Below are 20,595 nucleotides of genomic sequence, written 5' to 3'. Positions count from 1 at the left end.
TGATTCACCATACATCTTTAGAACAGCAGATCCCCATCTCACGGACCCTTCAATAATGGAACGACCCAATAAGGGAAGTAAGTTATCTGTTGCAGGTCTACTCTGAAGGGTGTCTTGGAGCTTGTAAAACTTTGTGGTGTTGGAGACATTAGCAATCTCAACAGACATGTCACTGCGGAAATTTTGTTTACAAATACTTGTTTGCATGCCATTAGGCCGTCGCAATGATTGTCAAATTTGTAGACGCGTGCCAGTCTTGGGGTTGTCACTCTCTTGGTCGACGAGAGAAAGATAGGATCGAGAACCTTCATTGAATTCCACTACGTGCACCTTGTCCATGATCAAAGACTAAAAAAAAAAATTGTTAGAGTGTTTGACATGGCACATGTATAATGAATATGTCATGAAGTCAATCTCGTATTGGAATTTCGAGTAGGCCAGTCTTAAGATGTCAAGTTCATAACGACTGGCATACATGACTTGACATCTCCGATGGGTTCATAACAAAGAGTCCTGACCCATCGCGACATGGGCGGCAACGTATGGTTACTTTGCGACTCTGTCATATGCACAACAGTACAAAGAACAAGTATACCATACATGCACAAAAAAAAAAAATGTATGTTATACACAGGCAGTGACATGATAGTTTATTCTTAAGAAAGTGGGTATTAGTCGACAATCGTGAATTCGTGATGCAAAAAGAATTAAAATCATGCGGTATTCAATTAATAATTGATGATCATAAACTGCCAGCATAAGACAAAATTGCTTCTTTAAAAAAAAATGGAAAAATTCAATTGCGATACCTACTAGACGAGAGTGTATGTACTTTCTTGAGGATTTCTTAAAGAAAAAAAGTCACTCCAAACACCAAAGTCAGAGTACTCCAAAGCCTTATGCTTTTATAGCTGCAAAATCTTGATGTATTATTCATGGTTGACCCATATTGATGGGGGTTGATTAATTAAAACAAGAAAAGCAGAAGTTAGGTAATATAATTACCTATTAGTGCTCACGATTGATCTGCCGCAAAGCACAAATTATCAAACCTTTGCCCCGAACCACAATGATAAAGATTGGGGATTGGATGACTACTTGAAATTGATTCCAGTTAAAAGCTGCAAATTTGATAGAGTAATTAAGCGGTGCTCGTAATTTGTTATCTTTATACAATGCAAGTTTAATTACTTACGTAACGAAAAAAAAGGACGCAAATCAGGTACTCTTTACCTTCGCTATTGGTGTTTCTTGATGATGAGCAGTAATGCATGTAAAAAGTAAATTATGACTTTGTGTTCGTCAAAGGGAGTCCACCGTGATGAAGAAATCGAGAAGGGGCAAATTCCTTATTTTATAGGTTTCGGTTGACAATAATCTTTTAGGAGATCAAAACCTAATACAACTAGGAGTCTAACCTTGGGGCTCAAGAATTCCCATAAATCAAACCCAGTACTTAAAAAATAAATAAAAAAATAAAAAAATACTAAGTACTAATGACTTCCAAGTCAAGTAAAAGAGTCGAGACCTTGTCACGCCAAACACTTCAAATCGTGTATGTGACACAGTCTCGAGGGGTCAATTTGTAGACACGGAAATTTTATGGGTGTTATACATTAAATTAAATAAATTAATTTGGGTTTAAATCATATGAATAATCCATTTTAATTATTTTTTTAGCCCACCCAAATAAATAATCCTAATTAATCAAATATATGGGTTATAAAATAAACTAAACGGACCAGGTTAAAAGACTTCTAAGTCATAAAATGGGCCAGGCCCAAACCTACTAAGTCCACTTAAGGGGTTCTTTTCTCCTATAAATACACCATTCCTCCATTAGTTGAGGGGATCCCAGAAATCATTATTCCAAGAGCTCATAAAACTCAAACAGAATTCTCTCTAAAGTAAGTCAACAAGCACATCAAACTCGTGCCGACTTGTTCAGATACACTCAAACACATTTGAACATGATTAAGATTCATAAGCCCTCATTCAGGTGTATTCAAACAAAACCCCTTAATACAGGTTGACATCATCAAACGTCACCCTGCATTTAAACTCAAGTCGACGTCATCAAACGTCACCCTACAGGTGTCACACACGTGTCATCGTCAGGCTGCGGAACAGAATCAGAGGACTTAGTTTATTTTATTATAAACTTTTATGCAAAGATTGTACCCAAAAATCAGATATTAATATAAATTCATTTGTTACTTTATTTCCCGTCTTTATTTATTTAGACTCGAAATTTGTGTAAACAGCTCTCATGTTTGCATTTTTATTGATTTTCTACTCTTTTTCGAATGCGCTTTCAACTATCTCATTATGCAAACACGAGAGTATATACATGGCCGAAACATTCTTGCTTGGTGCACGCGCATCATAGGTTGCGCGCGCGCACCAAAGGGGTTAAAAATTTACGCTAACTTTGACAAAATTTGATGGTTTTTGAACCACCCCCGTACCCCCTTGGTGCGCACGCACCGCCATCTCTGCGCGCGCGCACCACAGGGGTCAGAACTTTTGGTCTCTTTTGGTGCGACACAAGCAAGAATCAGCCCCCCTAGCCCTTACCTGGTGCGCGCGCACCTCCTGGCTGCGCGCACGCACCAGGTAGGCAGAGTATTTGGCCAAGCATCGCAGCCCCAAGCCTCGCATCAGCCCCCCTCTGTGTGCACGCACCGTCGACAACATCTACCCTCCTTTTTTCGCCCCTTTTTCATTTCCCTATCCTCCTTTATTCACCCCATTCTCTCTCCTCGACCTCCCCTTCATTCTTCTACTCTTACATTGCCTTCAAAACCTATAAATCTCTTTGAAAACTCAAGCTTATTCACCCTTTTTATTATCAATTCATCACAAATTACATTAACCTCCTCTCAAATCTTTCAAAAACAAAAACAAAAAAAAAAAAAAAAAAAAAAAAAAAAAAAAAAAATCTGAAATTTTCGATTCTATTTTCGAAAATTTGGGGCTAATTCGAATTATTGAGGATTTGTTTTGGTGCTTGAATCTTGTCTTTGGGTGTTCAATTTGTTCTTTAATCTTCATTTTGGGCAATTTATAAGTAATTCAAGGCTTCATTGAGGTATAATTTCTTATTTTCTAGTCATCTTCTTCCTCATTGTTCAAGCTTAAAACCCTTGTTTTTGCTTTCATGGTAGAACTCCATTGTTGGTTCTTTTAGCTTGTAATTTGTGTTGAATGATGTTATTGGATGTAAATTTGAAGCTTTTTTATGATGAATTTATATACCTTGCTTGATTCCTTGATTCACCATTGTTGGTCATTTTCTCTCTCATGGGTATTCTTTATAATGGTTTTATTGGTTTGATAATTCAATGTTTGATATCATTTTGCTCAATTTGATTCATGATTTGGTTTCTTGTGTTCAATTTTGCCTTTAATCCATGCCTACTTGCTTCAAATTCATGATTCTATATTAATGGCATTGTTCATATGTAGCCATCTCTTGTTTCTATTTTGAGATAATTGCATTTGTGCTTAATTCTTCAGCAATTACTTATGCTTATTATTGAAATATGACAAATGTAAAGATTTGCTCATGAGTTGTTTTCCTTCTTGTAGATGGCTCCAATCCGTCAAAAGAAGCGGGCAAGATCAAGTTTAAGCAAATCTAGGCATGTTGTTCCACCTCCTCCCGAGGTAGAAGAAACATACGGCATTGAATTTTCTAAAGAATCACATTGGGATCGTTTCAAGCGTCTATCCAAGAGGAAGCTAAGACCAACAAGATTCTACGATCAAGCAACAACCAAGTTTCTCGGAATAGATGAGGACGTTCGCCTTCTTGCAAAGGGCCTTGATCTTTTAGAGTTTTTGGATTTGAGCACCCCTACTTATGCTAGGGTGACCTATGAATTTCTTTCTTCTCTTGAAGTAGTCCGAGAACCGGGTGAAAATTCCTCAAGGATTTTGACTTTCCAACTTTTTAATAATGATCACACATTGACGGATTCTCAACTATGTTCATACTTCAAGTTTCCATAGGCCGAGGACGCGGATCATTGTATCTATCCGGCACATAGTAGAATGGCAAGTGACCATGGATATAATGAGCAACGTTGGTGGAGAAGTATCTCGAAGGGAGGAAAGTATGAGCCTCAAAATTCCAAGACTGCTTCCATGATTCATCCGGCTATGCGGTATTTCAACCATATCCTCACTTACGCTATTTGCTCCAAGGACTCTTTGGGAGCTATCTCCCGAGAAGAGTTTTGTTGGTTGTGGATAGTCGACCTAAATGACTTTGAGATTGAGCTAGTGGATTTCACGGAGCATTTGATCAATTGATTTTTGGATATCCGTGATGGAGTTAGCCTATCGGGGAGCATCCAATTGGGAGGGATGATTTCTATCCTAACTCTTTTCATCAACGATGACTAAAAGACTTTGTTAAATGAGCTTCCCCTAATTATCGATCCTCGAGAAAAATCCTTCTTCTCATTTCCTCAACATCTCCGCCCTTGTGAACCAAAAGTTCCTCGATCGTACTAGAAAGGATGATGTTTTCATTTAGAAAGTTTCCCGGATTAAAGAATGGTTCCTAATTCCATGCAAAGAGGCAACTACCTGACCAAAAGAGAAAGATTCCTTGTCTTGGAGGCCTCCGATGCGAGATATTGATCCTTCTATTCAATGAAGGACGAACCATACAAGAGGCCGCTCAACCAATGCCTTCTCATCGAATGTTCAAACTCTTTCCCCGGTTGAACCAGGAGGTACGCCTATTCCTTCCGACTCTCCTACTCCTTCTACTTTGATTTGTCAACCATTCATGCTAGGCTTGATTCTATTGCTAATGTGTTATATTCTATGCCTTCAATGCAAAACCCTTATCTTGGTTATGACTATTATACAAATCAATTAGACGATTTACATGGTCGAAGGGGGGAGATCGAGCCCTATGTGAATTACCCGTATCTCCTGGTCCAACAAGGTCATATCCCTCAATGGGAGCCTTTTGATCCTACTGTTGGTCCTCGGCCTTGCTACCCTTATTGGGAGGGCCCTCATGTTCACCCTAATTATATCATAGGCACCACCCCAGCCACTTACGACTATAGGCGACCCGGTGGTTGTGATTATACATATGATCCAGCTAATCCTACGCCCTTTCCGGACCCCGAGACTTTTGGTAGGTGGGGTAGGTCGGGTGAGTCAGTCTTAGATGATTGGTCTCATTATTTTAAGGTTGATAGAGCTAGGAGGGAAGGTAGGTTAAGGGCTAAGGCTCCCATGGACGTGAGCGAGATGGCTAGCTCTAGTCATATGATGGAGACCGGTGAGGGGAGTTCTCATTTTTGAGGCATTGCTTTTCTTTCTTCATCTTTTTTTGCTTTTACTTTGGACTTAGTACCACTTGAACTTGTACATTGGCTATTTTTCTTCCTAAATACAATGGTTTGCACGGTTTGAGAGTATCTTTGGTTAACTCTAGGATAGGGTATGCTAAGGTAGCGGTTTAGACCTTTTGGGGCCTTAAAGCAGGATTCTTTTGGTTTGTGGTAAGATGGAGTTGCTTCCTTTAGTAAGTTTTTGCTACAACCGTGTGAGGATTTTTCTTTTTCAAGCCTTCATCAGTTTTGATTGTGCGGCGTGGATCCTTAACCTTTGCATACCTACTCTTGAATCTTAACTCATAATTCTCAAACGCGAGACCAAACCAACTAGGAAGGACAAAGGCCATTTTTCGGGGTGGTAGTTTTTAATTTCTAGGATTTTCTTCTTTCTTTTTAGTTCATTGGGTTTGCATTTGCCATCTTGCTAACCATTTGAGCCTTTCCCCTTCTTTTCAAGCCACATCTTTAAAACTTTGAGCCTTTTGTTTTTTTTTTTGTTCCATTTTTGGTTTTTGTGAAGCAAATGGTCATGTTTTTGGAGTTTGTGGTCTATAAAGTTGGATATTGGTTTTATTTATAAGCAAGCTCATCTTTTGTATATATTGTGAATAATGGCAAATGAATATATGAAAAAGTCGTCCAATGTTAAAAAAGGCAAGGACATAATAATTGCAAAATCGAAAAAGCTGTCCAAAGTTAAAGGAGGCGAAGACAATTGCTTTGATAAAATGAAAATTTCAAAAAAAAAAAAAAAACAAAAAGTGAAAATGAGAAAATTCAAAAAAACAATTTGATGTGATTCTTTTCCCTTTTCAAGCATTGAGGACAATGCTTCCTTTTAGCTTGGGGGAGAAGCGTTTACGCTTTTTGTATATATGCTTGTGGATATAGCTTTGAATAAGCTTGGGGGTATTAGTTTGTTTTTGTTTGGTGACTTCTTGGTTTTAGTGAAAATGAGAAAATTCAAAAAAACAATTTTAGCTTTTTGTTTGCTTTGGCCAATCTTTGCTTCATAACCTAGGTGTACCACAAAATTCTAAATTTTAAGCCTACCCCTAACCTTTTGCCCTTCCGTTACAACCTTTGGGAAAGTCCTTTCGACCTAGTGGTTGAGTCATATACCGAGGGAGGGCATTATGAGTTAAAGCCTAAGGAAAAGGTATGCAAGGTCAAGATGTCAAGAACCCTCAAATTATATTCTTTTCCGGTTCCTTCGAGGAACCATAGAGACGCTTACTAAGGGAAGATTTGAAGCCATTAGGGAGAACGCGGTTAAATTGGTTGGGATGAAAGTGGATTGCGCCTCATTAGTTCTCTACGCTTAGCATGCCCTATGTTTCAATCAACCCTCGATATCTTAGAACGTGCTTACCATTGTTGTTTTAGAAAGTTTGATATCCTTCGTGCTTTGATCATGTGCAAAAGTCCATTATATAAGCATTTCTTTTCTTTTCAAGGTTTTAAACTTTCTCTTTTATTTTCTTATGCTTTGCCTCCCTTTTAATAAAAAGAGTTATAGGTTAACCTCTTTGGAAACCTTTATAAGAGCATCACTCGTCCTCTAGGGCGATCTAGGGGTTTAAATGGATTGTCTTTAGTAGCTAAAATTGACCGTGATTCCAACGAAAGTGAGTTAGTGTATATTCCCATCTTCTCTAGTTTTCTTGTTTCTTTCTTTGCTTGAATAGTGTCATCATTTTCCCTTGGGTTTGATTTTGTTTTGCTCGAGGACGAGCAAAAGTTTAGCTTGGGGGAATTTGATGAGTGTCATTTATGGCGATCAAAAGAATAAGATTTAGGTTCATTTTCTTTATTTTCTTTCATCATTTTCATATAATTTTCTTAGTTTTATTTTATTTTCCATTTTTATAATTCACTTTGGTTCTCGATTAGTTTTCACGAGTTTTTCATATTTTTAGTTGATAATTCATAGTTTTAGTTTTAGTTTTATTTTGTTATGCTTTCTCTCTTTGTTTTATTTGTGTTTTGTAGGTGAATAATCAAGTCAATTTGCTCATTTCGGGACTGCCTTGCTCGCAGGCATCATCTCGAGTGCGCTGATGATGGGGATGCTCGGGAGCCCGGAGTTTGATCAAGCAAAGCAAAGGAGCCAAGGCCTCGTGCACCACACAGGGGTGCGCGCGCGCGGCATAGGGGTGCGTGCGCGCAGACCCATCTGTTAGCCATTCATAACCCTAGCTTGGCTTATAGGAGATAGCTTTTGGATTCCTTTTATTGCAACTATTGTTTGTCCCTTATGATGTTGAATCGATTGAGTGATCTATAAATTAGCATAATCATTGAGCTTGCATGTAGAACCTATATCCCTAGTGTTTAGCATATTGAATTCTTCGATTTGTCTAGCTTTTTGACATCTTAGTACCAACCACAACCATTTATATTCTTCGAATTAGCTTGACATAGGCTATAGCATCGTTCCTACTTATTCCTTTGGGTTCAACCCTTGACTTACCATATACTTATATTAAGTTGGTCGAGTGTTTACAAATTAGGTTTGGCTCAAGGGAGAGGTAGATAACAACCTACATATTCCTCTTGTCACTACGACACCGGCAAACGACTTTAAGATTAGACCGGCCATGATTACTTTGATAGAGAAGCGTCAATACAGTGGTGCAAAGCATGAGAGTCCCGTCAACCATCATAAGGAGTTCGAGAAGCATTGCAATACCATCAAGGTGAATAGGGTTTCTCAAGAGTTTATTCGCCTTAAGCTTTCCCTTTTTCTCTCATTGGACATGCATTGGAGTGGTTGGACAAGGAGGTGAAACCAAAATCCTTGAGGACATGGGATGAAGTGACTAATGAGTTTTTATCTCGGTTCTACCCACAAAAGAAGACAACCGAAGTTAGAGCTTTCATTTAAAGCTTCAAGCAAAAATCTAATGAAAGTCTTTATGAGGCATGGGAGAGGTATAAGGAATACCTAAGAGAGTGCCCAAACCATGGGATTCCTACCTATCAAATCATCCAAATCTTCTATGGAGGTCTAAGCCCTCGAGAAAAATCTTTCCTTGATGCGGGAGCCGGAGGACCAATAATGAACAAGATGGAAGAGGAAGTGGTGGACGTCATTGAATATGTAGTGAGGCATTATATGGATTGGCAAGATGATGAGCGTGAAACAAAAATCAAAAGTGGTGCTTCGGTATACTCGGTTGATCACATCAATGCCATCAACAACTTGTCCTCACAAATCTCGGAATTAGGGAAGGAAATGACCACTATCAAAGCCAAACTTGAGAGTGCTTCATCTCAAGTACCGATTCTTCCCTCCCAAAATAAGGGGAGAGGTGCATTTCCTAAATCAAATCCCCTTCCCTCTTCTAGCAACATGTCTAATGGTTATATGTTTTGTGATTTGTGTGATTCATATGACCATAATGCTTCAAATTGTCCTAATGCTTCTTTTGATGGATGTGATGATTATGTTGGAAATGAGAATGAACATGTGAATTATGTATCTAATAACAATGTTAGACCTAGATTTGATAATCAAAGAAATAATGGGAATAGGAACTATCATAATGGGAATTTTGATAATTATAACCACAATGGGGGTTATAGAAACCAAGGTTTCTGAGGCAACTATAACCACCATGGTTATGGTTGTCAAACCAAGGCCAAGGATATAGGAACCATAATCAAAATTATGGTAATCATAACCAAAGTGGCCAAAATCAAGGTCGGGGAAATTGGAGTAACCAAAATCGGGGAAATTTTCAAAACAACAATCAAAGGGGTCCCCCCACCTGGTTTCACTCCAAAGGCTCAAGGTCAAAATGATAGCTCTTATGCCCATTCATCTTATTCTAGAGGTGGTTTGGAGGATTTCATTGAAAATCAAATCAAGGTGTTGAACACTTACATGTCATCTAGTGATAATAAGAAGTTTAATGACATGATGGCTTATAGTAAGATGTTGGAGAATCAAATTTCTCAATTGGCAAATGTCTTGAAAGAGCATGCTAGCCCTTCTTCTCTACCATCTCAAGGTTTAGATCCCAAGAGACCAGATAATTCCATAGTGACAAGAAGTGGTAGGATTCTTGAGAATGTAGAGCCTAAGAAGAGTGAGGCTAAGGAGAGTCCTAAGGAAGTTTTGGTTGAGGATAAGGAGGAAAAAGCTCTTTGAGTGAGGATGTAAGTGAGAAACCAATTGAAAAAGAAAAAGAGAAAGTAAGAGAAATTATCAAAACTAAGCTCCTATACCCCCAAAAGTTTAATAGACACAAACTAGATGAACAATTCGGCAAATTCATAGAGATGCTTAGGCAACTTCATCTTACCCTTCCATTTACCGATGTCATTGACCAAATGTCGAATTATGCAAAATTACTTAAGGGCATTTTTAGTGGAAAAAGAACTTGTGATATGGCGGAAACGATTAGCTTAACCGAAAATTATAGAGCAATCATTATGAACAAGATGCCGCCCAAGTTGAAGGACCCTGGAAACTTTTCTATCCCTTGTGCTATCCATAAGATGCAAATTGATAATGCCTTGTGTGACTTAGGAGCTAGTGTTAGCCTTATGCCATATTCGGTTTATCAACGACTTGAGTTAAGATAGCTTTCGCCTACCAATATTACCTTGTTACTAGCCGATAGATCAATTAAGATTCCAAAAGGTAAGGTAGAAGATGTTCCTTTGAGGGTAGGAAATTTTGTAATTCCGGTTGACTTTGTTGTTCTTAAAATGGATGAGGATGCCAATATTCCTATCATACTTGGTAGAACTTTTCTTGCTACCTCGGGTGCCATGATTGATGTTAAAAGTGCTAAGATTTCTCTTAAAGTTGGAAAAGAAGTCATTGAATTTGATTTGAATGAAAGCATGAAATATCCTTCTTCTTCACTTGAAAATTGCATGAGATTTGAAATCTTGGATGATATTGTGAATTCTATGCATGAGCACTTTCTCACTTCTAATGATCCACTTGAGTGTGTTTTGTTGAATAAGGAAAAGATAGGTGAGCATGGCAAGGAAATGGCTTTCTTTGAAAGAGTCATTAATGAGAGCATGGAAGAGAGTGATGATCACATTTGCATGGGAATTTCATCAAGATGCATTACAAGTAGCCTCAACCAAGGAAGGTAAAGGTGTTCCAATTGTAGAGCTCAAACCTTTACCATCACATATTAGGTATGAATTCTTGGGCCCCAATTCTACTTATCCCGTTATTGTTAGCTCCTCCTTGAGTGAGAGTCAAGCTCAATAGTTATGTGGTGTTTTGAGAAGGCACCTAGGTGCTTTGGGTTATACAATTGATGACCTAAAAGGTATAAGCCTAACTTTATGTTCACACCATATCACTCTTGAGGAAGGCGCCTCACTTAGCATTGAAAGGCAACAAAAGCTACACCCTCAAATGGGGGAGGTAGTTAAGAAGGAAATCACTAAACTATTGGATGCGGGAATCATATTCCCCATCTCTAGCTCTAGATGGCTTTCCCAGGTCCACGTTGTCCCAAAGAAAGGAGGTATGACCGTTGTAGAGAATGAGAGAGGTGAGCTCATTCCTACAAGGATGGTCACGGGATGGCGAATGTGTATAGACTATCGACGTCTAAACAGATCCACCAAAAAGGATCATTTTCCTCTTCCCTTCATTGATCAAATGCTTGAAAGACTAACAAGGCAAAAGTATTATTGTTTTCTTGATGGATATTCCGGATTTTTCCAAATTCCTATTCACTCGGATGATCAAGAGAAAACAACTTTTACTTGTCCATATGGATCTTTTGCCTATAGGAGAATGCCATTTGGGCTTTGCAACCCCCCCGCCACTTTCCAAGGATGTATGATGAGCATATTTGGAGATACGTTGGAAGAAGAAATGGAGGTGTTTATGGATGATTTTTCGGTAGGTGGTGTTTCATTTGAAGCTTGCCTTAAGAATCTTGAGAAATGTTTGGCTCGATGTGACGGTGAATTTAATTTTGAATTGGGAGAAATGTCATTTCATGGTTAAGAAAGGCATTATCATTGGTCACAAGATCTCTCACAAAGGCATAGAGGTGGACAAGGCAAAGATTGAAGTGATTGAAAAGCTTCCACCTCCTGTTAATGTGAAAGGAGTGAGATCTTTCTTAGGCCATGCCGAGTTCTATAGAAGATTTTCAAGGATTTCTCTCTTATTGAAAAACTTCTCAATGATCTTCTTAAAAAAGATGGCTTATTTGTATTTGATGATCGATTTTTGGAAGCTTTCAACAAGTTGAAAGAAGCTTTGATCTCTACTCCCATTGTCCAAGCCCGGAGATGGGATTTGCCTTTCGAGTTGATGTGTGATGCTAGTGACACGGCCATTGGGGGAGTTTTAGGTTAAAGGGTGGATAAGAAGCTCCATGTCATCTACTACATGTCAAAAACCCTTAATGGAGCTTAAAGGAACTACACAACAAGCGAAAAGGAATTCTTGGCAATTGTGCATGCTTTTGAAAAGTCTTGTTGTTACTTGTTGGGTTTTAAGACCATTGTCTTTACGGATCATGCGGCTCTCAAATACCTCTTTGCCAAAAAGGAATCCAAGCCATTAGAGAAAAAAAGGAGCGGAAAATGTTATGGCGGACCATCTTTCTCGCCTTGAAGATTCCCAAATCCAAGATGATGGTTCTTCAATTGAGGATAGGATGCTTGATGACTCCTTGTGTGCCATTAATGTGAAGAAGCTTCCATGGCTTGCCGATTTGTGATGTGTGTCATAAATGGCACACATTTGATGAGTATTTAGGTCCTTTTATCCTCTTTTCATAGCTTTCTTGCTCAATAAATAGTCGGTTTTATGCTTTTTCTCTCTTTTCTACCTTTCTATGGTTTTCTAGTATTTTCTCTTTTATTTCTTTTATTTTTGTTATTTTAATTGTTTTCTCTTTATTTTAGATTTTATAGATTTATTTTAGTTTATTTGATTTTATTTTCATATTATTTCATTTTCTTTACTTTATTTTATTTTCATTTTATTATATTTTTCTTTCCTTTATTATTTTCATTTTAATTTTATTTCTTTTACTTTTATTTGTCGGTTTTAGTTTTATTTCACTTTGTTTTATTTCTCGGTTTTATGCGTGTTTTGTAGGTGTTGGTTCCAAGTCCAAATTGGTGCTAGCTACTGCATAGTTGAACCTTCATCACCATCATGGTGATGATAGTGATGGTGATGAAAGCAGGCAGGAACTTCTCCTTATTTCCCCTGCTCCTCAATCCAGCTACAACTCCTCACATCAACAACAATTACTCTACCCCAAGCTGATGCCTTTCCCCTGTTCCCGCAGCTACCTCACGCATCAACACCAACCTTCCAGCAGCCCCTGCTGCCCCTCCAACACGCCACCACAAACAGCCACGCAAGCAGCCCCTGCTGCCCTAATTTGCGCCACCTCTTCCAGCAAGCACCAACAACCCCATTTCCACCAGCAGCAGCCCCACGTAACCACGCAAACACCAGCAGCCTTCGCCACTTCCCCTGCTCCTTAATTCTGCCAGCCACCACACACGCAACACACAACAACAATTCCCGCAAACCACCTCACAACAACAATTGCAGCAACACCAGTCACCACCAATTGCGCCTCCCTCACCTCCGCAACCACCGCAGCTCTAATTTCACTCGTACCTCTGCAGGTGCGGGCGCACATTCAACGAATGCGGCCGCACCCAGCTGGGTATTGTTTGAGCCGTTGATTGATGAAGTTTGATGATGATGTATGGGTGTGAGCAGTGTGATGATGCGATTGAGGGCGGTGAGAAGTAGGGGATTATTCCCCTTTTGAGGAGCAGCAAGTTGTAATCCGTTTCCTCTTTATTTCTTGATTTTCATTTTCTTTTATTCTTTTAATTTTTCCTTTCCTTTTCTTTTATTATTTTATTTTAATTTCTTTTCTTTTCTTTTCTTTTTCTTTTATTTTATTTTCTATTTTATTTCTTTAATCCTTGTATCTATAAATACCCATTTTTGGGTAGAGAGAGAAACAATTAGACAAGTAGTATTAGAATTAGATCATTTTCCTAGCTTAGTTGAGAGCTTCTCTCTCTAGTTTTTAGGGTTAATTTTAGGAGTAGATTTTAGAGAGAGAAAGTGAGGAATTTCAATGGTAATTGAGAGATTGAAGATTCAAATGTTACAATTGTATTGGAGATCTACTCTAATATCAAAGAGCATTTCTAAACTCTATCTCATTTATTGCTTTGTTTAATATTCATTGTTTGGATTGTTTATTTTGATTGGATATTGATGATTTGATGATTGATATTGGATATTCATGTTTGTTTGGTTTTATATTGATATTTGATCTTTGATTAGTGGATTAGTTCTTCTTAGATTCTTGATTGCTGATTTCTTTTGTTGTTAGTTGATTTCATGATGTTATTAGAGTAGGTGTTTGGTTAAACGATGGAGTTGATGACGTGATTAAACTTGGTTGATTGATCATGTGCATGTGTGTGATTAATTAGAGAGTAGCTAACTTTGATTATTGCATTGTAAGTTCACATTGATACGGACCATTGATTTGTGGCTTGCATTTACACGATTGAGGTGTCTTGTGATGTTTCCTAGCTAGAGTTTATCGTAGTTGACGCTAGTTAGACCTCTAGGAGAATAGCTTGACATGTTCTTTTGGTTGCATGATTGATTTTCCTCACATTGCTTGACTTAGTCGACTTTCCATTCCAATTTGCTATGTTCATTGCTATTATTTGCGGATCCTAATCCCTAGCTCTTTATTTGTTTGGTTTCCTCGTTTTAGTAGTTGTTAGAGCCATCTTTTACCCCTTGTCTTCGACCTAGCTTAGGCATATAATTGGAAACACTTGGACATTACCGTTCCTTTAGGTTCGACCCTTGACTTACCTCTATACTTGTATTTAGGTTTGTTGAGTGTTTATAAATTTTGTTTGGCTTAGGGAAGATTAGCCCAACAACCTAGTTTTCCCCACGTCAAAATGGCGCCGTTGCCGGGGAACGGTGTCTATGTTTGAGTGTTTTTAATTGCTTGAGTCTAGGTCTTTGTGTATACTTTTCTTTTATTTCTTTTTATTTGCTTTATAAAAATGGCATGTCTCTCATTTCCTCAATTTGACAATGAGCCTTTTTGTGAATATTTTAATAGACTAGAGGGATTTCTTGATTGTAATTGTAGTAGCCTTTGGGAGGCTTGTGAGATTTGTTATTTTGGTTTGAATGAGCAAACTAGGGATGAAGTTGAATGCATGCACAATGTTGAATTTAGAGCATTGTCAATTGATGATGCTTGGGATTTTTATGTTTGGTTTGCTAGGGATGCCTATAATAGGGATAATCATGTTCCTAATATTGATGTGCAATGTCTTGATTCTTCTAATGTTAGCATGATTTCCCATGATTTGTCACATGATCCCATTAGTAAACCTAGAACACATGATTTCAACTCTATTTCCCCTTTTGTTCATGATGATGAAGTACATGCTCAAGTTGATGCTAATGGTGTGTTTCAATATTCTTCATTATTTACCATGCCTTCTTGTGATGTGCTTCGTTCCCTTGATGATGAATCTCATGTTCTTGATTTTGCCCCCGCTCCCCAATGTGATGTATATGCTCATGATCTTAATGATGATTCTTCCAATCTTGGTTGTATTTCTTCTCCTCTTGTTGAGCCTCAACGTTCTACATCTTTTGAATCTCTTGTTGATATATTTGAATCTCAAATTAGGCATGTTGAGCTTAGTGATAATCTTGGGCCTAGAAAGGAGTCAACTCTTAATTTTTTGAGAAGTCAATTGGAGATGATGAAAAAGAGTGAGGAGCGTTTTGAGGAAGGAAGAAGGAGAAGTGTAGAGCTAGAAAGCCAATTGTCATCTTTGATGCTTGTGTGTGAAAATAACAAATCCAATGTGTGTGTTGAGGATGATGATGGTGATTTTGAGCAACCAAGAGTGTGTGAGGATACCTTTGGTGAGAATATGAGTGATGGTGAAGGAGTTGAGAGAAAAGAGAGTGTTGAATTTGAAAATCCCAACCCTCCCACCCTTTGTAATGAATCTCAAGTGTATGAATGTGACTCTTCTATCCATGAGTATTTGGACTCGTTTGAGGTTATGTCAAATGTGTTTATTGAGTGCATAAGGAATAGCCATAGCCTTTTAAGCAAGTTGATTGAGAAAGCTTCATGGGAGAGAGATGAATTTGAAGTGAATTTGCATCCATTCATGCATGGTTTTGAGATTTTAGGCTTTAAGGAAGTTGAGGGAGCTATTGTTCATGAAGGTAGTGGAGGAGATTATATGGTTCCTCTTGGGAGTTGGATGTTTCAGGGAGATGGTGATCATGAGTGTTCTTCTTTTGAGGATTCTATGATTGATTTTCATGCCCTCATTGGCGATGTGAGACCTTGTGTTGAGGGAGTCGCGAACCCTTTACCTATTTCTCATACCCCTTTCTCTCAAAAGTTTGACCACATCCCCTATTGCCCTATTTTTCTCCCTTCCTTTGTTGGTAAGCCTATTGGGGACCCTTTTGTCTATGAGGATTTTCATGTGGCTCATTTGTTTAAAATTGAGGAAGAGGGTGATGTTGCCACCCAAAAATATTTTAGTGAGGAGGATTTGCCTTTTTCTTTTTCTTTACATTCTTTTATTCCCCCTTCCTCTTATTTTTCTTCTTATTTTCTTGTTTTTCCTTTTGATCCTTCTTCTTCGTTCTTTTGGAACCTCCCTTCTCACTTGCATGCAATGATCTTGTTGCACGTTTTTCTTCCGTCATTTGCCTACATTCTCTCTTATGAAATGTGTGGTAGTGCATTTGACAAGCTCTTGCGTGCGTTGAATTATTATTTTACTAGAGCGGTCAAGCTTGGACCTTAAGCAAGCCTTTCTCGGGAAGTAACCCGTGTTTTAGATTAGATTTTCCTTTTCTTTTTAGAATAGATTTTCTCTCATGGAAATTTTTGTGTGCCTTTTTCTAGGTACATAACTTGATATACTTTGGTGCTTCGATTTGGATCAAGAATCAAGGAAGGTTGACTCCTATTTTTGCGAGCATATGGAGACAAGGTTCAATTCTTGAGAAATTAGCTTTGAAAGGTTAAAATTGGGTCATTTGCGGGTATTTACACCCACCTAATATCCGGTAATATCCTTCCTTGCTCTTTCTCTAGTGGATGATGACTTGTTGGACATATGTTGGTTTGTTGGATTAATCTCCTTGTTTTCCCCTCCCATGGATTATATGATTTATGTTTGAGTGTATTGTCTCATTCAAGCTTGGGGGAGGGTATTCTATCATGTTTGGTGGGATGTTGATCCTCATATGTTATGCACCTTTGTATATGCTTTTCCATGTTTCTTATATTTTGAAAAATTCCAAAAAGATTTTTGTTTCTATCAAGGCAATTTTACAATGTGTTTTGTTTTGTTCTTGCTTTGGACATAATAACATTTGGACTTGTATAATTGAATTCTTTTCTTCTTAAATGGTAACGGTGTGCACGGTTTGAGAGTACGCTTAGTTGATTCTAGGATAAAGAATGCTAAGGTAGTTGGTTAGAACGAGTGGGAACATGAAGCCGGATTCTACTTGTTTGTGGCACGTTTGGTAGTTGCTTCCTATAGTTGATTTGACGCCAATAGTGAGTTTTTGCTACATCCGTGTGAGTTCTTTGTTTTTCAAGCCTTCTACCTATATTTGCATGAGCGGCATGGATCCTTGACTTCTTGCAAACCTAATTTTGAAACTTGACTCATAGATCTTGAATCCGAGACCAAACCATTTAGGGAGGAAAAAGGCACCTTTTTCGGGGTGGTATTTTTCATTTTTAGGATAGTTTTATTCATTTTCTTTATTTTTGGGTTTACATTTGCCTTCTTGCAACCATTTGAGCCTTATACCTTCTTTTCAAGCCACATCTTTAGTTCTTTGGCCTTTTGTTTCATTTTCTTTCTTTTCTTGGTTTTTGTGAAGCAATTGATCATTCTTGATGGAGTTTGTGGTGGAGAAGTTGCAATGTTTGGTTCTTATGAAAGCAAGATTGTGTTATGATTTCTTTGTGAATAATGGCAAATGAGTATGAGTAAAAGTCGTCCTACATTATAAAAGGCATGGACAAATAAGTGCAAAATCGAAAAAGCCGTCCAATGTTAAAAGAGGCAAGGACAAAGCATTATTAATAAAAAAAAAAGAAAAAAAAAAGTGAAAAATGAAAAAAAAATTCAAAAATATTTTGATGTGAGTTTTCTCCCTTTTTGAGCATTGAGGACAATGCTCCATTTAAGCTTGGGGGGAAGCGTTCTCACGCTTTTTGTGTATATGTTTGTGGTTTATAGCTTTAAATAAGCTTGGGGGTGTTAGTTTGTTTTTGTTTGGTGACTACTTGATTGTGATTCTAAGAAAGGGCCCGTTCTTTGCTTCACTTTTAGGAAAACCACCAAATTTCAAATTTTTAGCCTACCTTCACCCTTATTGCCTTACGTTACAACCTTGGGGAAATACCTTTTGACCTAAATGGTTGAGTCATTCTTCGGTGGAGAGGAATGTGAGTTTTAGGAATAGGGAGAGGGGATGCAAAAGTCAAGATGTCGAGTAGCCTAAAAATTCTCTTTTTCCGGTTCCTTCGTGGAATCATTGGGATGCTCATTTGAGGTCGATTTGAAGCTATTAGGAAGAACGTGGTAAGATCGTTTGGGATGAAAGTGGATTGTGAAAGGTAGTTCCTATGCTTAGCATATTTATGTTTCAATCAACCTTGGGTATCTTGGAACGTGCATTCCCTTACTTGTTTAGAAAGATTTGCATCCACTTGTGCTTGAACATTTCCAAAAATCCTTTCATGAACATTTGTTTGCTTTTCTTATATTTTGTTTTCTTTTTCATGCTTTGCCTTGTTTGTATTATTATGAGAGTTATGGGTCAAACTCTTCGGATACCCTTACGAGACCTCACTCGTCCTCATAGGCGACTTTAGGATTTAAAGGGCTTGTTGTAGCTAAAAGAAACCGTGATTCCTACGACAGTGAGTTAGTGTATATTCTCATCTCGTCTCTTGTTTAGTTTGTTTTAATAAGCTCGTCATTTTCACTCCCTTGGTTTTGTTTTTCTCGAGGACGAGCAAAAGGTAAGCTTGGGAGTATTTGATGTGTGTCATAAATGGCACACATTTGATGAGTATTTAGGTCCCTTTTATCCTCTTTTCATAGCTTTCTTGCTCAATAAATGCTCGGTTTTATGCTTTCTCTCTCTTTTCTACCTTTATATGGTTTTCTAGTATTTTCTCTTTTATTTCTTTTATTTTCGTTATTTTAGTTGTTTTCTCTTTATTTTAGATTTTATAGATTTAGTTTTATTTTATTTTAGTTTATTTGATTTTATTTTCATATTATTTCATTTTCTTTAATTTATTTTATTTTCATTTTATTATATTTTTCTTTCCTTTATTATTTTCATTTTCATTTTATTTCTTTTACTTTTATTTGTCGGTTTTAGTTTCATTTCACTTTGTTTTATTTCTCGGTTTTATGCGTGTTTTGTAGGTGTTGGTTCCAAGTCCAAATTAGTTCTAGGTACTGCATAGTTGAACCTTCATCACCATCATGGTGATGATAGTGATGGTGATGAAAGCAGGCAGGAACTTCTCCTTATTTCCCCTGCTCCTCAATCCAGCTACAACTCCTCACATCAACAACAATTACTCTACCCCAAGCTGCTCCCTTTCCCCTGTTCCCGCAGCTACCTCACGCATCAACACCAACCTTCCAGCAGCCCCTACTGCCCCTCCAACACGCCACCACAAACAGCCACGCAAGCAGCCCCTGCTGCCCTTAATTGCGCCACCTCTTCCAGCAAGCACCAACAACCCCATTTCCACCAGCAGCAGCCCCACGTAACCACGCAAACACCAGCAGCCTTCGCCACTTCCCCTGCTCCTTAATTCTGCCAGCCACCACACACGCAACACACAACAACAATTCCCGCAAACCACCTCACAACAACAATTGCAGCAACACCAGTCACCACCAATTGCGCCTCCCTCACCTCCGCAACCACCGCAGATCCGATTTCACTCGTACCTCAGCAGGTGCGGGCGCACATTCAACGAATGCGGCCGTACCCAGCTGGGTATTGTTTGAGCCGTTGATTGATGAAGTTTGATGATGATGTATGGGTGTGAGCAGCGTGATGATGCGATTGAGGGCGGTGAGAAGCAGGGGATTATTCCCCTTTTAAGGAGCAGCAAGTTGTGATGGGAAGGAGAACGGTATGTCGTTGGGCTACCACCCCACCCAATCAAACAAAATTTGTAACTTAACTAACCCCTATTTAGCGTAGTGGTAAGTCAAGGTCGAACCCAAGGGAATGGATATCAAATGCACGATGCCTAAATCAAGCTATTTCGGAGTCAAGAAGGGGTTGAGGTAGAACTTAGGCTAAACTAGGTAATGCAAAACTTATATGAAATCAATTTAAGACATTAGGGCAATGGATCCACATGCAATCATAATGGAAACGGTAATTTGGGAGGTTAAACCGACTAAGTCAAGCGATATGAAGGAAGATCATCATGTATCCAAAAGAGCATACTAAGATGGTTCACCTAGAGGTCTAACTAGCGTCAACTACGCTAAACACTACCTAGGGAACGTCACAAAGCACCTCAATCGTGAAATTGCAAGTTTACTAATCAATGGTCCGTATCATAGCAAGCTTACAATGCAATCTAGTGTATTAATCAAAGATGGCCAAACTTCAATTAATCACACACATGCACATGAAACATCAACCAAATTTAATCATATCATCAACTCCATCAATTATACCCAAATTACACTATTCCATCATTCATACATGCTTCACCATCTCCCTAGCTAGGAAACTACTCACTAGCCATAGGAATTAAGATCAAAACTACAACATTCATCAAATTCATCATCAACATACTTGAAATCAAAGATTAAACCAATAATCAATCAAAATCAATCAAAATTCAATCAATAACCAAATCAATCATCAACAATATGAAAAACTAATGAAATCAACTAAAATCAAACTTGTATTAAAATCAAGAAGAAAATCCTTACAAAACTTTGATCCAAAGATCAAATACAATGAGGAATCCTTGAGCAATCACCAAAAATCATGAGTTTCTCTCTCTAGTTCTTGAGTTTCTCTCTCTAAAATTCTCCCAAAAGCTAACTATCAAATTCAATCTAAAAACTAAAAAACTTCCCCCTAAAA

At 38.1% G+C, this 20,595-nt stretch overlaps 1 non-coding gene across 1 annotated transcript; it reads right to left on the bottom strand.

Moving 5' to 3' along the window:
* Nucleotides 1–8,232: 8,232 nt before the first annotated feature.
* On the bottom strand, nucleotides 8,233–8,339 carry LOC145577155 (small nucleolar RNA R71). Its single transcript, XR_014098642.1, has one exon. It is a non-coding gene; the product is annotated as a small nucleolar RNA R71 (small nucleolar RNA).
* Nucleotides 8,340–20,595: the final 12,256 nt, after the last annotated feature.

Source organism: Chenopodium album, chromosome 13 (assembly GCF_948465745.1).
Source record: "Chenopodium album chromosome 13, dcCheAlbu1.1, whole genome shotgun sequence".
Taxonomy (NCBI): Eukaryota; Viridiplantae; Streptophyta; class Magnoliopsida; order Caryophyllales; family Amaranthaceae; genus Chenopodium; species Chenopodium album.
Note: the sequence above shows the minus strand (reverse complement) of the source record. Positions and strands in the feature narration are given on the sequence as shown.